Source organism: Otolemur garnettii, unplaced genomic scaffold (genome assembly GCF_000181295.1).
Source record: "Otolemur garnettii isolate 467f Iridium unplaced genomic scaffold, OtoGar3 scaffold00019, whole genome shotgun sequence".
Classification (NCBI taxonomy): Eukaryota; Metazoa; Chordata; class Mammalia; order Primates; family Galagidae; genus Otolemur; species Otolemur garnettii.
Window position 1 is genome coordinate 19,347,066 of NW_003852414.1, and position 26,815 is coordinate 19,373,880.

The 26,815-nt window shown below is 44.2% G+C and overlaps 1 protein-coding gene across 1 annotated transcript in view; it reads right to left on the bottom strand.

Moving 5' to 3' along the window:
* The window catches only part of CAMK1D (calcium/calmodulin dependent protein kinase ID), a 366,147-nt gene that overhangs the window by 147,560 nt on the left and 191,772 nt on the right, over positions 1-26,815 (bottom strand).

A 26,815-nucleotide genomic window follows, 5' to 3' on the forward strand; every position in this document is an offset into this window, starting at 1 on the left:
TGGTATCCTCTTAAGGAAAATTTGCCTCCAAATTTTAATCTGGAAAGTCACTGGAATAACTTTAAAAAAGAATTAAAATGGCTTTTTAGATTTTGGGTACGTATGTTAAGAATTGTGTACAAATTGAAGTGTCTGTACTGATGCTCAACACAACCAATAAAATCTCGACTACAAAAAAAAAAAAAGAAAAGAAAGTACCACATGCTTCTGAAATGTTCTAGCTGTTAGTATTTGTTGATAGGTTAGCAAAGGACAAGATCCCCAAGTGAGGCCCAGTTCTGGGCACACAGCAAACACTGTGTCCAGGGTCTTCCTGTAAGGCAGTTATTACAATCCCTACTCTTACAGGGAGGGCACCTGGGAACACAGTGGCTCCCAAACTTCTCGACTACCACAGAGCCAGATTTCTTAGAGTCTAAACTCCTCCTGCGTTCCTCCACCCCTCCTGACAAAACCTGTAACTCAGACAAGTCCTGCCTACCTGGGAGGGGTAAGGGAAGGCTAACAACAACCAAAATCAGGAACTGGGAGAAACATTCTCCCCAGCAAAGCAGATGAAAAGAGTTTTCTAGGAGTAGAAATTACTGGAATTACAAACACAGATTCTTCTCTGGGAGAAGGAGGAGCTGTTTTGCAGAATAAAAATAAGGACATCTGTCAGTTTCTGTCACCCACAAGGGGAGTCCTGCGGAACGTGACATTTCGGGTTTTTCCTTTCTCATCCGAGTCCCTGAGTTGGAGACACTAGTCATGATCAGAAATCACCCACCATGCTAGTAGACCAGAGAGCTGCCACGGACAACGTCAGGTGCAGAGAAGTCTCCACCTGAACGCCAGGAGACAAAAACGGAATCCACAAATAAGGGATCTACAGCCACTAGGGACTGCTAAATAACAATCCTTTTCTAGAAAATTATAACAAGAAATAACTAAAGGCTTAAATTAGGTGATAGTTAAAGCAACAGTATGCAAAAGAATGTAAATGAACAAATAGGCACTGAAAAACCAAACAAAATAAAACATGGTTTTGCATAAATGTGTCCTACAGATAGGCAGATGCAAGTTCTCCTGAGGTTTCCTTGGTGGGGGGAGCATGAAGCCCTTTCTGGCTTTGATTTGATCCTTTAAGAAGGCTTTTCTCTATATTTCCAAGGCACAAAAAGGAGAGAGAAAGAGGACCTTCTTCTTCTGATGTGGGAAGTCCTGTGTACCACTGCCTACTGACAGAATCCATCATATATTTTGCAACCGGTACTGAACATTGTCTCATCTGGGAAGAAGCTATGTATTAAAGCCAAACTTGGGAACCAGAGGCCTAGGATCCCTGCCCTTGTAAAGGTGACATTCCAAATAGGGAACAGAGTGGAATCACAAGGACAGGGACTTCAGCAAATGAATATTTTACTCGCTCTGGGAGAGAAGACGGGGCCTCACCCCTCCCTCCCACCCTTCTTCCACATTTATAGATGTGATGACACAAAGTGAGGGGTAGGCAGGGAGGACTGAGGCAATGACAATGACTAAAACCCGCAGGCTGCCGGAGGAGGCTCCAGCCTCCAGGCTACTCTGTGGCTGCGCCAACTTGAGGATGGAGCTCACAGAAGGAGAGCCCCACCAGGGTCAGGGCTGAAGGAAGGCTTTCCAAGAGAAAGGAAGGGCAGACAGGGCTTATTCAAGTAAACGGGGTAAAGGAGGGAGATGGGGTCTACCAGGGGTTGGAGGAAGCAGAGACCCCTGATGGGGCACACACAGCAGGTGGCTAGGCAGATGAGGAGGGAAAATGCCAGGGTAAAGGGCCAGACCGAGAAGAGTAGGCAGGCCTGGAGTATAGACATTATCTAGATGGCAACACAGAGCCAGCAAAAGCATCCAAGGAGGGCCACGCAGGGGAAGCTCTGGATCCTGCTGCCTCTGGTCATCGGAGGTGTGGGGCAATGATGAGGTCACTAGGTCAGTGTTGGGGTGGCCATCCTCCACTCTCTAAGATGAAAAGTCAACTGGTGCCCAGTGTTTTTCCTCTTATTTGCACATCAGACTAAAGAAAGGAGACTCACAAAGGGCAAAGGCGCAAGGAAGTATCCCTGCTGACTTCTCCCCACATTCTTTTACTGACTCTAACTTTCAGGAATAAAAACGATTACTAATATTAGCCTGATTTTATGCTCATTTCCCTTGCCACCCCCAAATCAAGGCACCTTTACATCAACAAGTCCAGTGGCCAGAATCAAGAGCCCTTCCTTGTGCCTTTTACAGAATTGTCCTTTCCACAACCTGTCTCCACACACCAGCCCAGCCACAGATGGGACTGAGCAAACATGTGGCTTCCGTCTGTGTTTGCATAAAGGAAAGGTGAGGTGCCATCTTCAGTAGGCAGGGAAGTAAATTTAACAGTGAAAAGATTACTTCACCCACCAGAGCTGAGGTCCAATGGGTGACTTTCTAGAGAGGTAGGGTATTTTAGAGATACGTGAGGTAAGACAATTAAGGTCAGTAACTCACCCTAGAAAAAGTGCTACATAGCTCTTCGCTGAATATCACAGGCCACCTTCAAAGTACTCCCCTTGGGAAGCTATGTATCAATGCCAGTGTCCAGTCCACCCTTCAAAGCAATTTTGCAACTCTTCTTCTGGAATGACCATCCAGTATCCGCATGGTACACAAAACACACAATGATAATGACTCAGCAAGACCCCTCTACATGTCTACTCGACTACAGCTGTAAGATGCTGATATAACAAGGTTACAAAATTGTACTGAGTTGTTTATATGGTGCTGCCAATGTAAGTTTCTGGTGGAAAGTTCAAAAACTTAACTCTCAGACCTTGTATGAAGATAGCTTGGAAGGTTATTTCAGAAAAAGATTTTTCAAATTGCTTTGAAGGGGGGATTAGGCACTGGCATCAGTGCACAGCTTCCCAAGGGGAGTACCTCGAAGGTGACCACAGTGATATTCAGCAATGAGGTTGTAGCACTTGTTCTAGGACGAGTTCACTAACTTAACTGTTGGACGCTGTATACAGTACTCCTGTTTGGGGGCTATAGGCTTCAAAAAGAAAGTGTGGTTTTAATTTTTAACTGCTTTTACAGGCACCTATTCTGTTAGTGCTCAGTGGCCTCTCATATTTACCGAATGAGAAACTTTAAGTACAAAGGAAACAAGGCCCAGGATTCTGAGAAAATGTGAACAGTACTCCGATCTGTGCCAAGAACACTTACTGACAAAAGGCAAGATGCCAGAATCAAAGTTTCTAACTGAAAATCACTGTGGAACAACACAAAAAGCCTCAACTTTAGAAGAAGCTGGGTCCAAAGGCCTATCCCAATATCAGGTTGTTGGTCGTACAACTTGAAACAAGTTACTTCACCCAAATTAGTCTGTTTTCCTAATAGTAATAATTATATATATAGTATGCTTCCCCTTACAAGACTATGGTGAGAATTCAGTCAGAGAAAATCTGTACAGTACCTGGTAAGCTGGCTTAGCTAAATAAAATACACCTATTAGCAAGAGCAACTGCAAAAATGCCAAGGATTTCTGCAAGATAGAAAAAGTTCTGTGGATAGAGACTGGGGATGATCACACACCAATGACAAATGCACTTAAGGTCACTACATTGTACATTTAAAAAGAATGAAGATGGTAAATTTCATGTTATATGTATTTTACTACCATTATACATCTATATCGTATATTACATACATATAACACCAAGAAGTATTTGGAATGTGCTTAGAAGGAAGTTTTTCTACTTTAAATGGTTTTCTTTCAAACCTAGTGAATTGTTTATTACTGAAATAAACATTATAAATAGTGAACTGTTACTACGAAAATGTTCAATAGAGTATCATTTAAATGTAAAGTGAAACGGTGGTTTTTAGGACACATCGTGTTTTTTAGAAAGGAAGGAATAAAAGAATTAATGAGTATAAGATAACAGCCTCCTTTAGTTCTGCAGGTCACTGCTTCGATTCCCATCTTGCTTAACATTTATAAATAAAATCAGGTTGGCCACATTAAGACATTAGGGTTTCATTTTTGCTGACTACTGGCATCTCACACCCATGAACCTGTAGATGTGAAGGGCAGGCGGGCCTCCTCCTTCAACAGGAAGCTCCTCAGGTCCTCCCCTCTTCCAGCTGCACATTTCTCCCTCCACTTGCCCCCAGGCAAGGGTCCCTGGAGGGCAGGATCTCCCGTACCAGGCAAGGGCTTAGAGGACACACGACCAGTAACTGATGAATGACTACAACTTCGCATCTAATCTGTTCCCAATGGTGACGCCTCAACAGTTTTGCAGTAATGCAGATGCTTTGCTTATTACATTTATTAAAATATTTATTCAAGGGACAGCTGTGAGTTTCCTGAGAAAAGTGGAAAGTAAAAACATCAGCTGGGTAGGAAGTCTCAGGAGATGACTGGTCTCAACAGTGCTGTCTACCGCAACCAGACAGCGGGTCACACTTGAGCAGCCGTGGAGGGGGTATGCGTGGGCTCTCTGCACATAATCCATGGGAAGGCCCTCCACAGCCTCCCACCCCTTTCCTATCAGCTCTGAAATGATCTCATTCATCACGCACTTTCTTCTGCCCCTCCATCACAAACCCCATCAAAAAAGAGATTTTCCCTGTCCTGGTCACTGCTGCATCCTATCTCCTTACTAGGAGCACATGGCATTGGCTGAATGAATGAACAGACGAATGAGTAAGTGAACAAAGAACTGAACAAAACAAATGATAATCTCCTGCTTATGCTGCCATCCAAGTTGTGGCCAGAATCCCGGCCACCATCATGTCCTTGAAATGCCAGCCTCATTCATGGTGAGGTCTCCCCCGTAGAGATGCTGAGACAGTGTCTCTCAGCAGCAGAGAGAGTAAGAGCCAATGGGCTGGCAAGAACAGCTGTGCCAGGATCCTGCTTCAAGGGCATGAGACACTGGCAGGATGAGCAAGTTGAGAATCACAGTGACATTCAGCCTGGGAGAGGAAGGTTGTCCAGGCAGCCTGAGTGTCCCCTGAGCAGATGGGTTCTGGGGACAGGAAAGGAATGTACAGCTGGACAAGGGAAAGGGATCCTCGGAACCCCTGCCACTGAGCTACTGGACGATCTGAGCAGCCCCCATCCTGCACCCTCTCCCTGCTGAGCCACTGATCACAGGACAAGTGAGAGAGTAGGGGATGGTCCTGAGGGGCAGTCATAGGGCTGCAAACAGCTGCTTAAGGGCCATGTGAGGGGATCAGTCTGTCTGGAGGTGTCGCCTGACAAAGCAAATGGGGGTTTGGGTTTTATTTTCTTCTCTCCCAAATGTATCACAGCACATGCTGTGCAGTTCCAAAGGAATAGGGGCAGATGAGGAAGGGGAGGCTGGGACACGGGGGCCTGGAAAGAAACTGCTCAGCAGCATGGAAAACAGCTGTTTTCAGCCAGGCTGGGACTGAAAGTCATTCTTCAAGAAGCAAGTACAAAACTCCTGCCAACGAACACAAGGGGAGGTTGGCCAAACCCAGGACATACTCTTCCTGTGCAGGCTTCAACCTCCCCAGATCACGGTCTCAGAGAGTCAAGAGCTTGCGAAAGGTCAGGGTGTCCTTGTGATAGCCTGTGCTCGGCCTTTCAAGAAGAATAACTCCTTGATTTTCACACTAGGAACTAGGTCCAGACAACCACCTTGACCACCCCGAGTGCTCTTCTTAGGGATTTAACGGGGCTGGCCATAAGGAGGCTCACTACACCCACCAGCTCTGTCGCTGCACTTGGGGTTTGCCTCCGCCAGCTCAGTCTTCCTCCCATGGAGAACGTTCCTGGCCACATACGCCAGGGCTGGCATGTTTAAATACAGCCCGGGCCTGCCAAACAACAAGGACAACTACAATAAAAAAAATAGCCCAGCGCTGTGGTAGGTGCTTATAGTCCCAGCTACTCAGGAAGCTGAGGCAAGACAGTAACTTAAGCCCAAGAGTTTGAGTTTGCTGTGAGCTGTGATACCACAGCACTCTACCAAGGGTGACATAGTCTCAAAAAAAAAAATAAAATAAAATAAAATAAAAAATAAAAGAAGAAGAAAGAAAGAAAGAAATCTGAAATACCAGAAATTAAAGAGTTCTAAGTGTTTATCTCTGTGGGGAGACAGAATCAAAAAATGGGGGAAGTCTTATGTACCGTTCAATTTTTAAAATTAGGGGAAAGTCTATTAATTTGATAAAAAATAAAATAAAATTTTAAATTACTGTAAAGGTTCTCCAAAATGTTCATGATGTACCTACTAATAAATGAAAAAAGCTGGTCTTGGTGTAATATGAGTATGAGATAGCTTTAAATAAAAATAAAATGTAAGCCAGATGTGATGGCACAGGCCTGTAGTCCCAGCTACTCAGGGAGGATGGAGGTAAGAATATCTCTTGAGCCCAAGAGTTTGAGGTTGTTGTGAGCTAGGACATGACAGCACTCTACCCAAGGTAACAGATGACTCTGTCTCAAAAAAAAAAAAAAACTTACCATATACACATATGAAATTTGAGTAAAAAGAAAAGTAAAGATTGATGAAAACCAAAATTTTAGTATTAGATACCTCAGAGGGGAGAAGTTAAAGATTACAGAGGTAGTGCCACAGATTGTTACTTTTTTCCATATATATATTTCTGTATCATTTGACTTGTTATGATGAGTACATATTAATTTTCCTATTAAAAAGTGAACAAAATAACACAAATTGAATAGAAGGAACCAACCTGGATGACCTCTGGGGTTCTAGACGTCTAGCTTTATGCACATGCACAACGCTGGCCTTGCAAATCCAGACTTGCGTGGTTTACTGTAATGTGGCATTTACTCCCGACATGTCCAAATTTCCTTCTGAGGAAGACCTCAAGTGTTCTTAATAACACAGAACAGAATATGAAAATGTACACACAGAGAGATGCATACGTGAGCTGGGGTTCTCACGTGGTAAAGATCAAAATGCCAAGAATGATTTTTTTCTAAGAGGTTGCATTATGGTGACTGCGAGTTTTTCCCTAGTTGCAATCTGAAAGGGGTTTTGATGAGCGCTTACTACTTTTAGAGGAGGAAAAAGTAGAACATGTAAAATGTGTCACTGTCCCACGCTACTGGAAAAGGCCCAAATTCTCAATGGCACAGTCCATTTCCAACTGTTTGTTTCATGATGTGGTTTCCCACCGTTTATTCCTCAGAATGTTATTTATTTCTCTTGGCAAAAGTTTCTGTGGTCCAATGAATTTGGAAAATGGGGGGGCCACGGGCGAAGGAAGGGTACACTGAGGCTACTCCCACCTCAGGCTCTTCATCTCTGAACCAAGAGCCTTCACTGCCTGATCCGCGAGCTACTGTGCACTGGGCCGTTTCCTCTCCTTTCTAACACACCCTACACCCTCCCTCTACTCGGGCTATTTGAGGAAGGAAAATTCCCTTCTTCCTTTGCTTTTCAAAACCTGTTAAAATCTCCTGACTAACTCAGGTTTGACTTATTTCACAAAAGCCTCCCAGACCATCCAGCCCGGCTCCTCTCTCGTTTCGGGGAACCCAGAGCTGACAAGTTAAGGACAAGGGCCCAGGTGCTAAACCGTTGTGGTTCAAAGTCAGCTCTCTACTCCCACTTGTGAAAAGCAGGAGCAGGTGTACTTTTTTCTATTCTTCCTGCTAAATATAACCTAAAAACCTGGACATTAGAGGTTTTAGTTATATATAAAACACACAAGATTTTGCAAGGTGGACAGAAGGAATCAGGGATGTGGAGGTCCAAGGAACAACACAGTGACTTCCCTGGTTCCTTCCTGCCTCAGACTTGTTGCTGAAGGTGTGGTAACCCAGAAATGCCAACAGGCTCTGACAACAGAAGCTCACTTTCTCTCTAGCCACTGGACCAGGCAGCCTGGCAAGGCACACTTCCAAAGGACAACCACTTGACTCCCTCCACCAAAACAGAATGTGGCCACCACCACCCACACTGACCAAGCAGGGAGCCTCCATGTCCATCTCCCAAGGCTGTACCAAGAGGCCTCAACAGCTGCCCATAGCGGTGTCAAAGACAGCCCATTAGCGTGCTGAGACTTTCAGCCCCAGTGCTGGGTAACAAGGCCTTCCCTCCACCCCTGCAGAGTCAGGAGACCAGAATTCTACTCCCACCAGACAGCCACCCCAGCTGTCCACAGACGCCTAGTGGAAAACATGACCTTTCCCTCCACCTGGCAGTAAGGAGGCAATACCCACCCCCTTCATCTCCTGGAGCAGTGTCAGCAAAAGCCATTTAACACAGAAGGTTTATACAAGTTCAAGAGTCTCATGATATAGTACAAAAATATCCAGTAATCTACATATATCCACCACCACCACCCCCAGGTCTAAGTAGTAAGTTCAGCAAGGTCACAGGATACAAGGAAAATTCGCAAAGAAAAATCTACTGAAATTCCCTATGCTAGCAGTGAATGCAGGGACACCAGCATTTAAAATATAATAGCATTAAAATCACTCGCAATAAATGAAATTCTTGGGTATAAATCTAACCAAACATGTACAGGACTTATCTAATGAAAATCATGCAATACTGATAAAAGAAATGAAAGAAGATATAAACGAATGGAGACACGTACTGTATTCACGGATTAAAAGACTCAACAAAGACAAGACACCAGGTCTCCACAAAAAGATAGGTTTAACACAATGTCCACCAATTATCTTTATAGATACAAACAAGATCATTCTAACATTCACATGAGCAGAAAAGGAATTAGGATACAGCTAAAACAATTTGAAAAAGAACAGAGTGAGGGGGATAATAAATACAGTACTTGATTTTAAGACCCTTCATTTAGCTACAGTCATCAAGATGATGGGTAGTATAAGACAGACACACAGACTGACAGGACAGAACAGAGAATGTAGAAATAAACTCATATACCTACGCCCACCTGATTTTTGAAAAGATGCAAAAGCCACTCAGTGGAGAGAGACAGCCTTTTATACGCATGGAATATGCTGGAACAATTAGAGCCACAGGCAAGATCACTGGAGTCATGGGCAACAAAAGTAAACTTCCACCTAAATCTCACACCTTGTATAAAAATAAACTTGACATGGATGGTGGAGTTTAATATAAACATTCAACTGACAAAGCTTCTAGGAAAAATAAGGAGAACATCTTCAGGATCTAAGGCCAGGCAAAGAGTTCTCAGACTCCACACCCAAAGCATGCTGCTCTAAAGAAAATTTAAAACAATAAACTGGACCTTATTAAAATAAAAAAACTTTTGCTCTGTAAATAATCTTATTAAGAGGATGAAAAGATAAGCTACAGAGAGGAGAAAATAACTGCAAATCACACATCCCACAAATGACTGGGTAAAGAACTTCCAAAACTCAACAGTGAAAAAGCAAACGACACAAGTAGAATATCAACACAAGAAGAAACACTTCACCAGAGAAGATAAACAGCCAATGGGCACATGAAAGGATGTCCAACATTACTGGGCATTAAGGAAATGCAAATTAAAACTATAGTACGAGATCATGACACCTAGCAGAATGGCTAAAACAACAAAATGCTGGCAACATCAAATGCTGGTGAAGATGCAGAGAAATGATCATTCATGCACTGATGGTGGGAATGTAAAATGATACAGACATTCAGAGCCAAACATCTGGGTGTTTTCTTTAAAAATTAAACATGCCGGGGCTGGGCCAGCAGTGGTAGCAGTATGAGGCGTGCACTCGGGGTCCCGGTCTCAAAGAAGAGGAGGATGTGGCGTGCAGAGGGGAAATGGCTGCCAAAAACAAGCCGGAAGATGATCATGGGAATAGCAATAGTAGTCATGTAAAAATGCTTTTACCGAAAAAGCTGCTTGAATGTCTGCCGAAATGTTCAAGTTTACCAAAAGAGAGGCACTGATGGAACACTAATGAGAGATCATGATGCAGCCGTCCTTTGGATTTCTTTTTAATAATGTGTGACCCTTCACCTTTGATCCCCTGACCTGCGTTACCTTGGTAACCATTTCATTTTTGAATTTAATTTCATTTTTTAATTTTGGTGTATAAGCTATAACATTTCATCTCTCAAAGTGTAACACGCTGATTTCCTCAAATAGAGATACCCCTTTGAGCGATAAATTTGCAAAATGCTGCCTTCATTTTCTGTATTAAAATTCATTTCAGTTTTAAAAAAAAAAAAATTAGACATGTGACCACCACACAACTCAGCAACTGAACTCCTAGACATTTATCCCAGAGAAATAAAAATTCATGTTTATTCGAATACCTGTATGTGGATGTTTATAGCAGCTTTGTTTTTAATAGCCCCAAACTGGAAACAATCAGTACATCACATGCTACACCCATACCATGGAATACTTTTCAGCAATAAAATGGAATGGACAATTCACATCCAACAACCCGGGTGAATCTCCAGAGAATTCAGAGTGAAAAAGAAAATCTCAAAAGGGTACATGTTGTAAGATTCCCTTTGTACAATCCTTGGAATGACAAAACCACAGAAATGCTGAGCACATTACGTCTTGTCAGATGTTAAAGCAGAGAGTGATAACAGGAGGGAAGTGGATTTGCTACAAAGGGGCACTTGGAAGAATCCTGGCAGTTTCTGTCTGGTGACTGTGTCGCTGTCAATATCCTGGTTATAACCTCTGTACTACAGTTTTGCAAGATGTTAACCATTAGGGGAATCTTTGGAAAGGGTTCCTGAGATCTCTCTGTATTGTTTCTTGCAGTTACTTGTGAATCTAAAATTATCTCAGAATAAAATGTTTAATTAAAAATCTAGCTCTGTGCGGATTTGGTCAAATTATTCACACTTTTAGTTTCCTCCAGAGCAAAAGAGAGATAATAGTAATCATAGAAACTTAAGAGGATTATTCTGAGAGTGAAACAGTTTACTAGACATCAAAACAGAGTTTTTCAGGTATTACTCAAAAATATTAGCCATTATTATTTCAATTAATAATTCCGAAGTATTTGTAGAGTACCTGCTATAGGCCAAGGCTTAATGTTTTTTTTAAAAAAAAAACAACAGAGATCTCATGGCCTAGCGAGGTGGCCTATAATCCTAACACTCTGGGAGACCGAGGCAGGGGGATCCCTCAAGTTTCCAGGTAGGAGTTCAAGATCAGCTTGAGCAAGAGCGAGACCCTGTCTCTACTAAAAATAGAAAAACTAGCCTGGGGTTGTGGAAGGAACTTATAGTCCCAGCTACTCAGGAGCATTGCTCAAGCCTAAGAGTTTGAGGTTGCTATGAGCTATGATGTCACAGCACTTTACCCAACTGAATAAGACTCTGTCTCAAAAAATAAAAATAAAAGTGGAGTCTCACCTTGGGAGGTAGGATTACACAGCAGTGGAAACAGAGATTTTCGAGTAAGAGAAGCCCGGGTTAAACCTCAGTGCTGAAGCATTCTTGCTGTGTGTCACTGGGCAATTTACTCATCCACTGTGAACTGTCTTTGCTTTAACAGTAAAACAGAATAACCCTCTCTCAGAGGGTCATCACGATGGAGATGACACATGTAAATGGCTGGCACATGGCAAAGAATAAATGGTAACTACTATTACTATCCCCAAATATTTCTCTTTATTGTCACATTCTTCCTACACTAATTTTAAACTTCTTGAGAAGAGTTCCTTATAGTTTTTCTCATGAATCCCTCAACACCAAGCATAATATAAAGTACACAAAATGTACTCAATAAATATTGCCTAAAAAACAATCTAGCCTTACTTAATAAAATTAAGTATATGTGAGCCTTCTCCTGAACGTGAGGCTCCCAAGAAATTCCCCCACAAGTCCATGGAGGGGCATGCATAATGGGGTTCAGCTATGGGAGTGGTCCCCACATTTCTGGCACCAGGGACCAGTTTCATTGCATTAACTGGAGTAGCGTGGTTTAGATTCTCACATGGAGCACATGACCTAGATCCCTCACTTGCGCAGTTTACAGTAAGATTTGCACTCCTATGAGAATCTACTGCTGCTGCTGATGTGACAGGAGGGGAGTGGCTGTAAATAGAGATGAAGCTTCACTCTCTCACCTCCTGCTGTGCAGCTGGGTTCCTAACAGGCCACAGGGCAGTTATCAGTCCAGGCATAAGTACTTGCCCATGGCCCAGGGATTGGGGCCCACATACCTATGGTATTTGTTATGGAGATAGGGGTGTGAGGAAACCCAGACATCCGTCATGAGGAAGATAGAGAGAAAATGGAGTGGAAGCAGCTGTAAACAATGATCAAGATTAAATATAGCAGCATGACCACATGTTAGAAACAGTGTCAACTGGGCGGTGCCTGTGGCTCAAAGGAGTAGGGTGCCGGCCCCATATGCTGGAGGTGGAGGGTTCAAACCCAGGCCTGGCCAAAAACTGCAAAAAAAAAAAAGAAACAGTGTCAAACGATAATGCGAAGTAACAGAATGGAATCTATAGACGAATAGCATTCATGTAAAGTAAAAACACAAATGTGCAAGCACATGCACCACAAAATAAAAATATTTAGGAGGATTCCAGAGATTTATCAAGTCCTTTATGGTGAATATCTATAGAAGGAGGATTAAGAAGGCAAGGTTGATGGGAAATTTAAAAGAAAAAAACCAAAAAGCCCGAACCTGTCCCTCACCACAGCCATGACTGGTGGATCTAACCAAGTCACCTCTTGATATCCAGGTCCAAAACAAATGAGAATTAATATAAAATAAGTAAATAATTATGTAAACAGTGACACCATTCTACCCTAGACCTTGTTGAGAAGTTAAAGAGATAATTTTGAATTGACATTCCCAAATCAATACAAGTAAACTGCTCTAATCCAATTTTTGATGATGATAAAATTAACGGTTTGAAGGGCGTAGTACTTCATCTTTCACTCTGCGAAGGCACTAATGGATCTCAAGGATTTCACCAGCAGAAGCACCAGCATGTCAGAGGCGGCCTTTTTTCTCCCTCTCACTTCGCCTTTTGTGATAGTTCAAAAATTTTATTGTGGGTGAATCAGAGATGCTCCACATTTTTTGGAGGAGAAGAAAATAACCCAGCAGGTGGGTCAGCAACTGGAAAGCTGAGGCAGGGGCGTGCTGACCACTATGGAGCTAGACATTTGTCCCCAGTGTCATGTACAGGTGTGTACGGCCCTCCTGAAAGCAAAAAGGTACAACTGCCACACTCTGAGGCCATCATTTCATGTGTATCTGCCTCCTCATTCTCCTGCTCCAATGAAAGGCTGATGCTAACTAATATATTCTGGTGTTGGGGGTTAATAAATGATGGTATTTACCATAAATGATAGTTAACAGTGGAAGTTTCTGGAGAGTGAGGTTATCAATGTTTTTCCTCTTCTTTGCTTATGTATCTTTTTCTAATTTGTCTTCTATAAACACACATTGCTTGGGTCATTGTGAAAAGACACAATTACATTTTATTAAATGAAAATAATACAAGCAGTTAATTGGTTAGAGGGCTTAATAATCATGTTTCCTTTGGCAGGCTAGGACGTTGACAGCAAAGCCTAAAGGCCTTTCACCTAATAACTTCTGCAAATCCTCTCAGCTACTTACATCGAGGAGGATAAAAAAAAAATCTACCACTCACCTGGCTCATGAGAAGGTCATGGTCAAATGCTTAGTTGGTTACAACACGCCTTGACCACCTGTGACCAGACAGGGACAAACACTGAAAAGCAATCCAGAGGCCAAACTTCCTCCACTATCCTCCCCCTTCCCCACCCACAAACACACATGCTATTTGCTTAACAAATACCACTGAAGTGGGTGTCCTGTAATCCAGGGCTCCTCGACTCCCTAATTGGCCAGAAGATATCTGAACTCTGTCCTTTGGATTTTCCTAGGAAGGGTGGGTAAAAATAGTAGCTAGCTGAGAGGTTAATTTGAGGATTAAATGAGCTAATTCATGTATAAAGGGTTTAGAACAGGCTCCAGCATATAGCATAGATAAAGGTTAACTACTATAATTCCTGACCAAGGGAATTTGGGGTTTGTTATTCATTCAATTTTGAAACATCATATAAGAAATGTAATATTTAAGGTTGCTCATGTTTCCCTAACAGGGAAATTAATTTCATTTCTTCATTTTTTTTTAACTAACTTTTAACTATATTTTGAACACACACATACACTCACACTCATATATAACCACATCCATACACACTCACACCTCTACATGCTCCTACCTACACACTCACAGTCCTTTGTTCCACTTCCTAAGAGGGCAAAGAACTTAAACAGCTTTCTTCTAGAAACTCCATTTGATAGAATTAATTACTCAAATATATTCTCATATTTCGACTGAAATGGAAAAGTTGAGAACCTCAGTCAAGAGTTGGAAGCAGTGAGTTCTGGCCGGGCATGGTGGCTCACGCCTGTAATCCCAGCGCTTTGGGAGGCCAAGGTGGGCGGACTGCCTGAGCCAGCACAACATCTCATCTCTAAAAATAGCTGGGTGTTGTGGTAGGCGCCTGTAGTCCCAGCTACTTGAGAGGCTGAGGCAACAGAATTGCTTGAGCTCAAGAGTTTGAGGTTGCTGTGAGCTATGACACCAAAACACTCTACCAAGGGCAACAAAGCGTGATTCTGTCTCTCAAAAAAAAAAAAAAAAAAAAAGTTCCTTTTGCTTACAGAGATCAATGACTCGCAATCTCCTGAGGGGCTGGGGTCTTCCTCCCTCACTTTTCTGCTTCACCCTTCATCTTTCCCCGCTCCCATCTTCCCATCACACAGATTCCTTGTTCACTCCAAATACCCTCTTGGGCTCCCAGGCTTCCCATATGCCACTTCTCACAATGGGTTCTCAGTCTTCCAGCTCCGCCCTTCAGCCTTCTTCAAAAAAAAAAAAAAAATTTTTTTTTTTTAAAGAGATGGGTCTGACTCTGTCACCCAGGCTTGAATACAGTGGAACAATCATAGCTCACTGCAGCCTTGAGCTCCTGGGCTCAAGTGATCCTCCTACCTCAGCCTCCTGAGCAGCTGGGCTAACAAAATGAGCCTCCTCACTTGGCTTTCTTCTAAACCTTTAAAACCCATCACCAAGGCCAGGCATGGTGGCTCTTGCCTATAATCCTCACTCTGGGAGGCTGAGGTGGGAGGACTGCTTGAGCTCAGTAGTTTAGACTACCCTGAGCAAGAGCAAGACCCCATATCTACTAAACATGGAAAAATTAGCTGGCGTCATGGCGTGCACCTATATTCCCAGCTACCTGGGAGGCTGAGGCCAAGAGGACTGCTTGAACCCAGGAGTTTGAGGTTGCTGTGAACTAGGTGGACGCCACGGCACTCTAACCTGGGCAACAGAGTGAGATGCTGTCTCAAAAAAAAAAAAAAGCATCTCAAAGGTTACCTTCTCTGAAAACCCTCAGGTCTGGATGTCTGCTGAGGTGATGACTGCTGGTAATGTGTTGTAATTATTTGAGCACACACCTCTATTTTTAAGAGTGGAGACTTTGGGCTGATTCTTCCATGTCAGTGGTTTTTAATACCAGTAACTGGTTTGGCTGGTAACCCAAATAATCAGAGGACATGAGACACAAGTGTCTCCCTGTATGACAACAGCTAATAGCCCTAGAGCCCTTCCATGCAGGTTTCAGCATGGTTAATAAGCTATTGAGGGGCCACAGAAATGAGTAATTAGTCACCTGGGGAGGTGAGATGGTGAATTTCCAGTGGTTTATCATAATCCTCTTAACACAGACTAAGGACTCCGTCAAAATCTAAAAAGAAGCTAGTCTATAAGGTCAGCAAGAAAGGCAAAAATTATGTATATGGTAGTCAAAATTTCCCTTGAAAATTCTTTAAATTGTCCATAAAAATACAGTGTGCCTATTTTTATGATCCAACCCCATACATATTTAGAACTTTGTAATATATATATAACCAGGGCCATAAAAAAATACAGAGCACATAAAAATATAACTTTACGGTATGTTTAATGACACAGAAGAGACGCATGTGGTTGAATCTGCTTAAATGTGTATATAAAGTCAATCCACAGTTTAATATTTTTGTCAGTGATCTGGATTCATTACACAACAACACAAAGCCAGGGCATAAGAATGACAGCATTTACTGGATACATGCTGCACGACAGTTTGTGTTCTAAGTGCTAACCAGTATTAATTCGCTTCTTATAACCAAAGGAGAGAAGTACTACTGTCATCCCATTTTACAGATGAGGAAACCAAGGCACAGAGAGGTTAGTGAATTGCTTGAGGTAGCATGGTTACAAAGTGGAGAATCAGCTGTGACAAACTGAGGTAGTCTGGCTCCTCTTAACCATGCCCTACACCGCCTGTTTTTGTTTAATAATGATAGTGTGTGTGTGTGTGTGTGTGTGCAGAATCCTGTGGAATTTAGTTTTTTTAAAAACTCAACTACAGCAAAAAAATAACAATAACAACATATCTGCCACAAAAAAAGGAAATGTGAACCTTTAACCATTTTAACATTGTGTCCAGAATTTAGCCAGGAAAAGGTCCCATTGTACATCTGTTGGAAAAGTCAGTTCACACCTAAAGTGTCCAGAGTTAGCCCTGGGAATGGCTTCTGTTATATAACAGGAAACATTACAAAGAGACAAGTAGAGGGTGTGAAAATAATACCCCTGGGGTCGGGGGACTAAGAGAGTGGGTGTAGAAAGTAAGCCAGGGGAAAACAGGAGGAGGCCCAGGAATATAGTCCCTGCTACGGACTTCCACCCTTACTGGGCAAGTCACATACTGCTCTCTGCCTCTCAGTGTGGCCTCTGCTTCCTAGAAAAACTCTTTCAAAGATTAAACAAGGAGGTATCTTAAGTCCTAACCACTGTGCTTAGCCCATAGTAAGCACTCAATAAAATTACCTACTGTCATCATCATTATTACATGTTCTAATAGCCATGGGGAAAGTTTATAAAGCAAGAGGTTCAAACATAAGAATGAATTTAATAATTAAAAGTTAAATTGTCCCCCTCTAAAGAGGGTGCTGCCTTGTAAGGTAGTGACCTCTTCATTCCTGACAGTTCTGTCTAGGACTTAACAAATCATCTTCCTATATTGGGACGATGTCCCCCAGATCATCTAGGAGCCTTCCATCTGACATTTCCATGAGCTAGTGATTCCACAGCATTGGAAATAGGGACCCAGTGTCCATAGGAATTGAGAAAGAAATAACAGAGGAATAGAATAAGAAAGATTTATGCCTTCGGCTTCACTTGAATTCAGGCAAGGCACCCTTTAAAGCCTTACTGTGCTATGCTGTTAATGGCTCTTTAATTTATTCACTTTTTAATTATTTTGTTTTTGGAATAACAAAGACATAGCCTTTCCTTCTGGAAGGATAAGAGTTAATAGAGCTACGTGGTGGATAATGACAAGAAATAATTCCTTCTGACCCTCAACTGCTGTATGGTCAAAGTGCTGAAATGGATTCTAAAGTTTCAAAATAGAAAAGGTTTGCAGTGTACAAGGCCATACCACATATTTTATTATGATGAAAATGTAATCAGGTTTTTCAATAACATGGCCCCGTTTTTGCTTAATGGATTTTCATAGTTTGACGGAACGGCAATGGTGGTGATATTAGCACTGCTGGGCTGTTGTGGTAGGTGACAGCTGCGTTTTTAAGGAGCCATCTATCACACTTGGATGCCAATTTTGGAAGGCATAAATTCTGGATAAAGATTCCTAACCTTGTTTATGGAACAAGCGGGCTTTTTTTTAAAGTTTCCTGAAATCTTGAAGTTGCTAGAGATGACATCAGGAGGCTATCAATTGAGTCCTTGGACAGGGGTGGGGTCAATTATCCCTCAACTGTAGGGAAACGTGAATGTTTAGTCTTGTGCTTTACCTACTTTTATTCCTGCCAGTGATCAAGGGACAGGAGCATCACCCCACACGCCACCTAGTCAGCTCTAGAGACAGAGACCACGACATTTATCCTATTTAGCAATCATGCTCCCTAAAGATACAGTCTCCAAAAACGGGTCCCTCTGATATACAGGCTTTAGAGGACCCATGTGCCAAATTAGAGTTTTTTGGGTTTCTTTTAATATAATACCATTAACAACGCAGAAAGTCTCTATCAGAATTTTACACTGTCAAGAAAATCATGAAAAATGAGTTTAGGTCTATGGGCTACTGCGTAGTTCCAACCTTCCATTATGTGGTGAGGGCACTCGTGCCCACAGAAATAGATGGACCTGCCCAGGCGGTCCAGCAGAGGGATCTGCTGTTTCTGTGCCCTTAGCAGAAGGAACACCTTTCTCTCTCTCTGAAAGTGTTCTTCCTCGACTAGGAAAAGCAGGGGAAACCCAGCTGTCTCTGACCCCTAATTTCCTGGTACAGCCAGGGCACCAATGAACCCACAGCATTAAAACCAAACCTAGGACGGGAGACATGTGAACGGAGTTTACTTTTCCTCCCCCATGAGGCTTCTCCACAACCCTTGGAGTACCTTTGCTCCAGCCAGTTTTCCAAGTGGACGTTCCCAAGAGAACAGCTCAAAGCAGCGCTCCCTGGAGGTCCCAGGGAAAAGGGAACACGGAAAGCCTCATTCGTTCTCTTGCAGAGCGCTGAAGAACCACGGAGGAGAATCTTAAGAGCGAGTGCTTTTTATTTTTACTACGGCATCCAGCCAGTTCCTTTTTATTAGCCTCTTAATGGCCTGGCCTCAGAAATGAAGTGCTCCGTGAAGTGGAGAAATAAAGTATTATCAGGATAACCTCGGGCGAAAGAAAACTCAAATGACATTCTGAGCCACGCAAGGAACTGGGGGTGCAGAAGGGATGGGCTTCATTCTGGGCTGGTAGGTCCTACAGCTCCTCCCAGCCGGAGATGTTCCCAGGCCCAGGCTGAGTCTCCTCACACTGAGACACATGAGTGCCAGGGTGTGCACAGATTCATCCCCAGAACCCAAAGAAAGGAGGTGAGGACAGAGGAGCTGCAGGGGTAGGGATGCTAGAACTTGAAAGTGGGAGGAGGCTCTTTAAGGCTGGAGCACTAGATGGAGTCCAAGGGCCCAGGGTCTCAGCTCGGGAAATCACCAGCTAGGAGCCAGCATAAGGCATTGGTTAGAAAAACAGACCGCAGGGCCAAAGGCCTACATTCAAATCCTGCTGCTGACACCTACTCGCTGTATAATTGTGAACAAATCACTAAATATCTCTATGCGTCAGTTTCTTCATCAATAAAATGGAGACCTCTTGAGTTTATTTGGTTTAACATGTAAAGTCCTTGTAAGTGCCCTGTATACACTGAGTGCTGTGTTAGTCTTTTCTGTTTTCATCTCCCCTAAATCAGAGGTGACCATGCTTTTTCCTTTTGGCTGCACAATGGAAGAATAAGAGTTGTTTGGGGGGCCCACATTAAGTACATAAACACTAACAAAATCCGATCAGGAAAAAAAAAGGTCTGTGCATACTTTTTATGATATCCGACAACACAGATAAGCATAAAAACGTCCTCACAAAACCAGCATGAGCCTGTGGGCTACAGGTTGGACGCCCCTGCCTTAATGAGATTCAGGTCTTGAATCCCATTAACCAAATTCATGGAAAACGGATATATTAGACAGTAAGTTAAAGCAGAATTTCAAATTGAGATATACAACCATAAAGGAGACAGGAAAATTCAGGATGGTTGGATAATATACATATTTTCATTCAAGTAAGAGAGGTCTACTTGAGGGACCGGATTGAGATGAGAAGGTTGCTTTTTGAGCCTGAACTCAGATCATCCATCCGGGTAGTCAAGAAATGAAAGGATACCTTCCAATGCTAACACGGTCCCTGACAAGTGAGGTCAGCTGGTCAGGACACCCTCTGCCTTGGAATGTGGTAGAGACAGACTTGCCAACTCTTTCTGTTCAAACCCTCTCCTTTCTTAATGTCCCTTTATTTATTTACTTATTTATTTATTTTTTGTCTGGGGCTGGGTTTGAACCCGCCACCTCTGGTATATAGGGCGGACGCCCTACTCCATGAGCCACAGGTGCCACCCTTTGATGTCCCTTTAGATACACCAGGACCTCTGTAAGTTAACCCCCCCTCCCCCAAGGGACTGCAACAGACTGGTCAACATACGGAGGTGGTCAACATAAGGAACTTGGCCTACTGCACTGATAAGCGCATGTGGTGCATGTCTGCTCTGTGAAAATCAGGTCAACTTAAGGAAGTGATCAGCTACGGAGGGTTCTACTGTATTTAGTATTGAACAAGGTGAGCTTATGCTTTTCACAATAAGATGGTAACTTCTTCTGAGAGGCAGAAGACAGAAAAAAGGGGAGAGAGCACCACAGAATCAGGGGCACGGCCCAGAGAGAGAGAGTCAAATGTCAGCACCAGGGTCCAGCTGTGGGTCCCTATTTGAGAAGGTATGCTGGCTGTGTGAGCAAACTTCTTCATCCACGCTCCAGGCCAGCAGAACTGGCTCTGGAGGTGGGATTGCAAGTATCCCTGCCTAATCTGGACTGGAGGACCTCAAGTTCGTAGCTTTAAATCAGTCATGTTGGGAGCGTTTACACCAGGGAAATAGGTAAGTGCTACAAATCAGGTCAGCTTCCTCCTCCCGACCCCACCCCAAGAGCCAGTTGTTAAACATTTACCAGCAAACCACCATCCTGCCTCCCCACCACTTGATAAAAATGGTCCTTACGGAAACACAAATGACTTCACTGTTGCTAAATTCAGTGGACACTTTCAAATCTTCATTCTCCTCAAACTCTCTGGAGTGTTTAATAGTCTATCGCTTCTTCACTCTTGAAATTCCTCTCATACCTAGCTTCCAGGACTCTCTGCTGACTCTTTTTCTGTTTTTAAGTACATTTTCTCAGGCACGACAAGCTCCCCTTCCCTCATCACCAAAATCTCTTTGGTCATTTTATGTCTTTTAAGACTGGTCCTCAACCTCTGGACTGTGGATCAGGCCCGGCCCCTGGTCTGTTAGGAATGAGGCTGCACGGCAGGAGAGGAACAAAGCGTCATCTGTATTTACAGCTGCTCCTGACCGCTCACATAGCCCCCTGAGTGCCACCTCCTGCCACATCAGGTGGCATTAGATTCTCACAAGGGCACACGCCCTGCTGTAAACTGCACATGTAAGGGACCCAGGTTACGTGCTCCTTATGAGACTCTAACACTGTCCTGCCACCTCCTTGTCTGTGGAAAAAAATGCCTTCCTGGTATCAAAAAGGTTGGGAACCACTGTATTAAGACACAGCTGGGTCATCACTTCCTTCCTCTAGGAAGACTTCCTTGGCCCACTCAGTCCAGGTTCTGCCCATCTAACACACCTATCTCTATCTCCATCACAGATGAACATCTATTTACTTGAATGACCCCTCTGTTGGAGGATAAGGACCTGGAAGGCAAGGATGCAGAATTACAGCAACAATAAGAAAAGTAATAATAACAAACAGATGCTGCTGGCACAGCCTCTCTGCTAGGTACCATTCCAAGTGCAGTGTGTAGATTATTCTATTCCTTCTTTATTCTAGACCTACGATTTCTCCCATGAGACACTTGACACTGGAAAAGTTGAAATAACTTGCTTACGTTCACACAAACCCATACAAACCCCAAAGGGCCAAGGCACTTAACCATGTCCTACAAAGCCTTTTCCAGTTTGTGTATCCCAAGAATCTGATCCAATATAGAAAAACAGAAGGGAGAAGAGCTGGGAGGGAGAGGTTTTTAAAACCAAACACTCGGCTCCGCGCCTATAGCTCAACCGGCTAAGGCGCCCGCCATGCACACCTAAGGTGGCGGGTTCGAACCCCCAGCCTGGACCCGCCAAACAACAATGACGGCTGCAACCAAAAAATAGCCGGGCGTTGTGGCGGGCGCCTGTGGTCCCAGCTACTTGGGAGGCGGAGGCAAGAGACTCGCTTGAGCCCAGGAGTTGGAGGTTGCTGTGAGCTGTAATGCCACGGCACTCTACCCAGGGGGACAGCTTGAGGCTCTGTCTCAAAAAAAAAAAAAAAAAAAAAAAAAAAACCAAACACTCTGCAGTCTCAAAGCAAGTTCTGGTTTCTCATGGTCACTGAGTAAATGAAATAGTTCCTGACTCCTATTTACTTTTAAGAATCTCATTTGTAGGCCAGCGCTGTGGCTCATGCCTGTAATCCTAGCACTCTGGGAGGCTGAGGCGGGTGGATTGCTTGAGCTCAGGAGTTTGAGAGCAGCCTGAGCAAGAGTGAGTCCCTGTCTCTACTAAGAACAGAAAAACTAGCCAGGCATTATAGTGGGTGCCTATAGGCCCAGCTACTTGGGAGGCTGACGCAAGAGAATTGCTTGAGTCCAAGAGTTTGAGGTTGCTGTGGGCATCTATCCAGGGTAATGGAGTGAGAGTCTGTCTCAAAAAAATAAATAAATAAATCTGATTTGTAGTGGAGGCTCTGTACAGCTGCCATTTTTCAGGCCCATGGGGCTGGATTTTGGATTGTAAAACATAACCTATGGTTCCTTCCCACCACTGCCAGAGAAACAAATATTAATGCATCATGAACCAAGAAAAACTGCTACTTAAAACCTGACAGTCTGAAATCTCTCCAGCAAAACGCTTTAAACCCTGTAAATATGTGATTAGTTCCCATAATGTCTGTAATCTTCTTTAGCGGCTCTGTTTCATTTTCCCAAAAATATAAAAAGAAAAAATACCCTTTGGATTTGAGCTCCTGTTAGTTTTCAAAACAAAAGAATCTTTGCATCTGGGTAGGAAAGTTCCATGATACCTCTGAGCCATCTTCAAAGTTGTTCCTTGCTTTAGATCTTTGGAGTAATTAAAGGATGCAGGTGCTTGTTGCATCTATGTCAGCAGCAGGCAGACCTGGGATGCTCAGGGATGCTGAGCGGATGTGAACTGCAGGGGGAATATTCCTGGGAAATTAACACCTCAGTAAATGGCCTAGGAGGTTTTCTGAGTTTCTGAGTTTCTCTTATTACAAAAGCCACAACACACCTCTCAGGAGCAATTTTCCCTTTACAGCAATGCTAAGGGATAGTTTACAGTAGAGTTCCCATACCGTCAACCCTGAATTATCCTTGAGAGTGGAGGGGATGAGACAGGCAGGTCATTAATGTTTAGTGGGAGTAGGAAAGTAAGAAAAAAAGGGAAAGAGGGAAAAAAGAGTAAATGGGCATTTGCTCTGCTGGGAGGGGGGTGCAGGTGTGGACCAGTGAGACAGAACTCAGCGTTTCAATTATTTGAGGCTTCCTTTAGGGGTCCACAGGCAAGACAAGCCACTGATTTCCCATCTATGAAACGTGTGTGGTAGTATCTAACTCCCTGCATCCGCAGAGTGATTAAAAGTGCACAAAGGGATGCTGCCTGACACCCCCCGGGGACCCATGCACGGTAGTCGCAATCACACGCACAGCAGGAGTGAAACAGCATGGGTGTCCTGGGCCAGACGCTGGGATTGGACAGGGGAGGACATATCCTGAGTCATCAGGAAGCCCCAAGTTGAAACCCTGCTTTCCACTCTGGGCCCCACCCTGTGGGGACCATCCAGCTTCCCACCTCTATCAGGCAGATCTCAGAGTCGAAGCCTTATCTGCCTAAGGAGCTCGGTATGAGCTCAGCCAGACGTGTCGGGGCAATGGGTAGGTTAGGACGGTGGAGATACCGAGTGTGGCCTGCTTCCGGCAAGCTCCCGCACCCCCATCTGTCTAACTCCTCACCCCAGATGCTGCTCTGTTATAAGGTTCCCACAAGTACACAAAGGGCCAAACATGCTGCCTGACACCCCACAGGGAACCACACATGGGAGTCGCAATCACAAGAACAGCAGGAGTGAAACGATGTGAGCGTCCCAGGCCAGGCTAGGGAGAGGCGATGGAGATGCCTGAGGGAGGTGGCCTGTGGTCCCTCCCCTGTGGGACCCTGGTGAGTCACAGCTCAAATGAGGATGGTGGCACCTGCTCTTACTCAAAGGCAAGAGCTATTCTGGTTGCTTCCAACTCCAAGTTGCACAGCTGAGAAGCAAACGTGAAGAAGAGGATGTAAATTCTGCTTCCTTTCTGACCTCAGTGTGCCCCTAGAAGTCAGGCCTCCAATTACCTTAGCCGTGTCCCTCTGGCCACCAAATTCTGCCCCATAACTGGCTCCCAGCCCATTGTGTCCCCCCAGAGGGCCTTTGCAGACCGTCTGAGCAGCGGCTGGCACCAAGCTCTTCCTGCCCAGGCAACAGCCGCCCCGGGCCTTGGGGAGAGGCTGGGCTGTTTACTTTTGGGTTCCAAATAACTCCTGTTTCTAAGAGCTCCCTGCCAGAGGCAGAAAGAGGGATGTGGCTGCTTATAGCCACATCCAAGGGCAGCCCAGGGCTGAGCCAGAACAGAGTGATCTGAGAGCTGGCAAGGGAGCCTGAGCCCAAGACCTCCCCTCCCAGCTCCCCCACCATCACCACTCACCCCGAGAACAACTCCTTTTTTGAATAATTCCTCTGATGCTAGAGGGCAAGAAATGTATCCTATACATTCTGCTTGGATCACAGAAAAGAAGAAGGGGTCAGAGTGGACATGTGAATGGCCTGGGATCACCAGGTGCTGGGCAGGGCTGTCTGGCAGAGGCCAAATGCTGTTGGACGGTGGGCAGGTGCAGGGACACAGAAGCAAACACTACCTGCAGGCCAGGGCATTCTGGCCACTCACACAGACACCCGCACACTTCAAGGCTCCTTTCTACTGTCTCACACTTGGGCCTCAGAACCAGGGGACCTGGTTCCAGAAGTCTCAGCTCTGTCACCTCCTGGTCTTGTGATCTTCATCTGGTCAGGCCTCAGCTGTTTTCTCAGTAAAATAAAAGCATTCTCAGGTCCCAAAGTGTGGTTCCATGGTACACCAGTCTTCAAGGAAAAGGGTGAGCAACTAAGTTGGGAGAAGCCTCGTATTACCAAACAGTTGCTCCCTTTTGCCATTTCTGGAGAGTGCCAACAACTAGAGGATCACACCCTTCACTTTCTCTGTACCCTTCGAGTCAGATGATCAACGCACAGTCTAATTTAAATGGAACTGAGGCATTCGAAGTAACCCCTTGAAATGCTCAAAATATGGCCTGCTAGTTAGAGGTGGCAAATTACTACCGATCTCAGCATGGACTCAACTGGAGGTCATTAGGAAAGACCCTCAAGTTCCTCTGAGACTCTCTGAGTAGCACCAGCTTCTGCAAAGTTCCCCCAGAAAAGCTAAGCGCACTGACTACATCCTGAGTGCGGCAGACGCTCGGGCTCCCACGGACCAAAGCCGCCAAACACTTCTGCTAACAAGTCAGATTTACTCTATCTTTATATGGTTTATCTGATTACTTAATAACATCTGTCGTCTTCAAAGATGCTGGCACTCCTCCTACTTCCCATGACTAATTTCCACCGTCCTAGGGATTTTTACCTGAATTCTCTGCACAACGTCTCTCTTGGCCGTGCCTGTGCGTGACACTCACTCACTCTGAGAAACGACTCTGCAGCAGACATCAGCTCATTTGGGAAGAATTACAAAGATATGTAAGAAAGGATCCCAGACCTTAGCAGGCTCAACTTCTGCCTGAGACACAGGTAAGTATGGTTTTAAGATGGAAAATGAAGTCCAGAGCTGCAGATGCTGGCACAGATGTGGAGAGAAGGGAACACACCTACACTGTTGGTGGGACTGCAAACTAATACAGCCTCTTTGCAAAGCAGTATGGAGAATCCTCAAAGAACTCAAAACAGACCTTCCATTTGGTCATGTGGTCCCATTAGTAAGCTTCTCCTCAGAAGAAAATAAAATGATGTTATCACAAGGACATTTGCACTAGATTGTTTATCACAGTTCAATTCATAATCGACAAGATGTGGAAACAATCCCATCAACCCAGGAATGGATTAATAAACTGTGGTATATGTATGTCACGGAATACTATTCAGCTATAAAAAGGTGGAGACTTTACATCTTTTCTATTAATCTGGATAGAGTTGGAGAACATTCTCTTTAGTAAAGTATCACAAGAATGGAAAAGCAAGCCTCCAATGTACTCAATATGAAGCCAGTAGATGAACTAATACACACCCACACAAGAGAAAAACTCAATTTAGATCAAGTTGGGGGGAGGAGGGAAAGGGAGAAGAGTGGAGGGAGGGGGTTGGTGTGCTCTCACCACTGGGCACAGTGTAAGGATGCATGGCACACTTCCTGGGTGCAGGACATAACTATAACCAGGACTTCACCTAACAAATGCAAACGTTGTAACCTAATTGTTTGTACCCTCATATTAATGTGAAATTTTTTAAAAAAAGGTGAAAGAAGACAAGGGCCATCACAGCATGACCGAGACCCCTAACCCCTATGTTAGCCAAGGTAGAAACAGGCTTGCCCTGCCTCCCTGTAATGGCCACATGTGGCTGGCTGCGAAGCAGGCAGAGACTTTTCAGGTAGAGAAGAGAATCCCAGGCACAAGCACATATGACAACATCCCAGACACCCCCAGTGTGCAGCATTTCTAGGGAACCGTAAGTCAGGTTCCCACGTCACAACTAGAGGCTGTTAAGCACCAGAGAGGAGAAGGAAGATGAGGCTGGAAAGACGGGGGCAAGTGATGACTGGTTTGAGGGGTGAAGTTGAAGAATTTGGTTTTTATCTTGGAGACAGAGAAGGTAGCAAGGTTATGTCTAAGGAGTGGTATGATCAGGTCAAGAATCGGGGGGGCGGGGGGGTTCATACCTGTAATCCTAGCACTCTGGGAGGCTGAGGCAGGTGGACTGCCTGAGCTCACAAGTTCAAGACTGGCCTGAACAAAAGCAAGATTGCATCTCTACTAATAGAAAAACTGAGGCAAGAGAAGCGCTTGAGCCC